This window comes from Aegilops tauschii, chromosome 4 (assembly GCF_002575655.3).
Source record: "Aegilops tauschii subsp. strangulata cultivar AL8/78 chromosome 4, Aet v6.0, whole genome shotgun sequence".
In the NCBI taxonomy this organism is placed as follows: domain Eukaryota; kingdom Viridiplantae; phylum Streptophyta; class Magnoliopsida; order Poales; family Poaceae; genus Aegilops; species Aegilops tauschii.
In genome coordinates, this window is record NC_053038.3 from 416,581,927 (window position 1) to 416,586,185 (window position 4,259).

The window sequence follows — 4,259 nt, forward strand, 5'->3', positions numbered from 1 at the left end:
GTGCACCGCCTACCGCCGGCGATGATCAAGCCGAGACCCGCCAGCCGGCCACTCGTTCAGCTGGTGACACCGTCTCCGCCGACCAACCCGGCTCCCACACCGCGCCTTTAGTCTAGTCTGCTATCTTTATTTTCCTGTCTTATCACTTTTAGAACAATATTTTGTTAAGTTTGCACAATTCCACCCACTAGGGGTGTATTCGAACTATGTTGATTGCCGGCCTGTTGGGGGCTTTATATGTAGATATGACTATGCATGTGTTTGGCTTTTCCTTGTTCTTTGCATTTCATCCTTCTGCTGTTTCCTTTTCCGCCCTCCCTTGGTTCCCGCCTCCCCAGTCAGACAGTTGCTCTGCAATCTGTGGCTGGAGAAGTGCTTGGCCAGTTGGGAGGGCAAGTACTCTAGCTTTGTTGGATTATAGCGAAGTGTTTGGGAAGCCGGCCAGCCGGCTGTTCTGACAGCCGGCAAGCGTGGTTGGAGGCCGTCTTTTCGCTATACAAGTTCATTAGTCCTTAGCCGTTTTTCGTGTGGGCATCCTTTCTGCCTTGGCTCTTGCTAGTCGGACAGTCGGTTCTTCGAGCTGCGACTTACAACAAGAGAGGACTCGGGAGCCGGCACACTACTTGTCTGACTTCAGGTAGAACTTTAATATAGCTTAAGGCGGCCAGTCCCCGGGCCGACTAGTCGAACCCGGTGCCAGATAGAAAATCAAATGTAATAACACATTCATGGATATGACACTCGTCACTCATAGATAAATGAAGGCAGTCCCCGAGTGCCCCTCGGGGGGCCTGTAGTTTTCGTACTTAATACAAAAGGGTAGCATGATACATACTGCTTTTAACTGTAAAATCTTCTCAGGAGGTTTGCGTTCCATGGTCGCTCCGACTCCTTGCCAGAATAATCCCTCTTGCGTGCTCTTGGTTTTTGCGCGTCGATCAGGTAGTAGGATTCGTTGCCTAGTGCCTTGCTGATGAGGAAAGGGCCTTCCCAAGGGGCCGAAAGCTTGTGCTGGCCGGCTGTTCGCAGGATCAGCCGAAGCACAAGGTCGCCCTCCTGGAAAGATCTTGGCTTGACCTTGCGGTTGTGGAAACGGTGCAACCCTTGCTGGTAGATGGTGGACCGGCTGAGTGCTAACAGTCGGCCTTCTTCCAGAAGGTCGACACCGTCTTCTCCTGCTTCCTTGGCCTCCGCCCGACGGTGGGCGCCAAATGTCGGGTGGTAGGTGCGACATATGCCAACGGGTGGCTTATCATTGTGGGAGCCAGTAAGACGTCGCCGGTGCCTGGAAACGGGATGAGGCGAAGACATGCACGCCGACGAATCTTACCCAGGTTCGGGGCTCTCCGTGGAGATAACACCCCTAGTCCAGCTCTGCGGGGTCTCCGCATGATCACTAGATCAAAATGAGTAGCTACAAGTGCTCCTTGAGCTGTCGGATTCGAGGGATTAGAAGAGGAAGGCTAGCTCTCACTTTCCTCTCTATATGGTGTGTGTGTAACTCTATGAGACCAACCCTTTGCATGGGTGCCCCGGGGGTTTATATAGGCCTACCCCCCGGGGGTACAATTGTAATCCGGCTGGGTGCGGGACCCAGCCGTCAGTGTCTCTGTTCGCCGGCTTCTCCGCCGGCCCTTGGGGCCCGCCGACTGGTGGGTCCCGCCGGCTGCCGGCCTCTTGGTCGACAGGCCGGCCCCACCGCTTGGGGGTCTTGTCGGCGGCTGGTTACTGTAGCCTCGCCCCTGATGACGAGGGCTTTGTCGAGCTAAGCGTGGCTACAGTGTGCTGCCTTGTGGGCTCTCACTGTAGCCTTACCTCGTCTTGTCTCCTTAATGTGGCACATGTTTCGAGGGAGGGGAGTAGCCGGTTTCTGGGGCTGGCTACGCCCCGGGCTGACTAGGGGAGGTCGGGCTGTCTTCAAGCGTCTCTCTGGCTAAACGGGCCCGCCGCCCACGGGCCGTACTGGCGTTTGTCGTGGATGACGTCGAGGCCAACATGGCTACAGTGCCGCGCCGGACGGGAGATGGCTGACCCGTACGGCGTACTGTGGCCATGCCTGCTTCGGGATTCGGGGGTAGTAGGCTGTACTGTGGCCACGCCCTTTCTTATCTCCATTATGTGGGCATAGTTTTGGTGGGTGCGGTCTTGGCCGGCTTCTTGGAGTCGGCGCTCTTCACACCGGCTCTTGGGAGTCGGTGTTCTTCATGGTAGGCTTTTGGCAGTCGGTCCTTTAGGAGCCGGCTTCCTGGAGTCGGCCATCCCGTAGCTATCTTGGGGGAGGTTTCTGGGAATGGGTCGCCTTCTGAGAGTCGGCCCCTGGGATAGACGGTCGGGGGAAGGCGGCCCTGTGCTTCGAATGCTTGAAGGCTCAAATGGCCTGATAATTTCTTGAGAAGCAAGGGGGAGTCAGTTAGGCTACCCGTGGCTATTTACTCCGACACCCTCGTCCACGGCCACAGATCCGCTTCGCCCACACCATAGTCCACCCTACCTAAGCCGCTCCACAAACACCCTACTCGACGGTTCTAGATCTCCTTACCGGACCCCGACAGCCAGCACAGCGTCATCACCCTTGACGTTTCTAACCTGATTCGCACCGTCTGGCAAGATGCCAAGCACCCACCACGGCCCAGGTACTTCACCTTTAAACCCGTCCAGCATCACCTACCCGATGTACTTCAAATATACTAACATGTCGCTGTTACCTGTTATGCAGCTGGCAAAAACTACAAGGACGATGTTTCTTCTAGATCTAACAGCTTTGCCAACCAAGATCCTGGACTGAGGCATTGCTATGATCTTGTAAGTGCGTCTCTCTGTCTTGTATTGTTGTGTGCCTGCCAGCGTGGTTTGCTAGGATTTTCAACCAGTAATCCCTTTGTGCGGACAATGATTTCTACCACTAGCTACTAAATTAGATATGTAGATGTCATACATGATACTACCTCGTACCTCCGTTCCTAAATATAAGTCTTTCTAGAGATTCCGCTATAGGCTACATACGGAGCAAAATGAGTGAATCTACACTCAAAAATGCATTTATATACATCTGTATGTGGTCCATACTAGAAACTGTATAGAGACATATATTTAGGAACAGAGGTACTACATTACACAAAATCGTAGGTGCCATGTAGGAATTCCAGTGCACTACATTAGGCCCCCTTAGAGTGCCAGCTAGTCCAGCACACCGAGTCATGGCTAGTTTATGCTACGCACACAATCGTTAATTCGTGGTTTAAACATGCGCAAGGGATATGCAATGTATTATCATGTAGAGATGCCTGAAATTAGCCGTGTCAACTTGCAGATATGGTTACACAATGAAAAAGTACAAGATGTATGTGGCAATTTCATGGAACATCACAAAAAAGGAGAGGCAACGGTGAGTCTATACGGTGTGCTATGGTAGGTTACTCCTCCATTGCAATCATCGTGACATGTTATTTGTATGTCAATTCTATTGGCCAAGTTTCTTAGGGACAGTTATTACGAGTTATCCTAAGAAAATAAGCACATGTAAATATAAGCTCCAGGTAATAAGCCAACCAGTTCTTTTCATTGCCTTCCTTTTCAGCTTATCTTTGGTATGATTAGTGAAAAGTCTAGATTGCATTTGTCATTTTTCTGCCCATATGAGAATTAATTTGACTTGCAAACCTCACAAATTGAACCCACTGCAGCAATTAATATGATAGGAAAACAGACCATCACTATTTGTTCAAAATGCAAATACAAAGATACCATCTACTTGGCACAATGTACTTTGGTCAATGTCTTCCATAGAGATCCCATTGCCTAATTTAAACGAAGAACGCATGACCCAAATTTAAATGAAGAACAATTATTTATTGAAATTCGATGGTCCAGGTGGCTGGTTATTATCATATAGCAGCACAACCTGAAAGCATCATATAGCAGCAGCAGCTCATAGCAACTCATCATACAACAGCAGCAACAGCAGCTAATAGCAATTCATCATATAACAGCAGCAGGAGCAGCTCATAGCAATTCATCATATAGCAGCAGCAGAAGCAGCTCATAGCAATTCATCATATAGCAGCAGCAGGAGTAGCTTATAGCAACTCATCTTATAGCAGCAGCAACAGCTCATAGCAATGCATCATATAGCAGCAGCAGCTCATAGCAATTCATCATATAGCAGCAGCAGGAGCAGCTCATAGCAATGCATCATATAGCAGCAACAGAAGCAGCTCATAGCACTTCATCGTATAGTGGATCAGAATGAAAATTTTGCG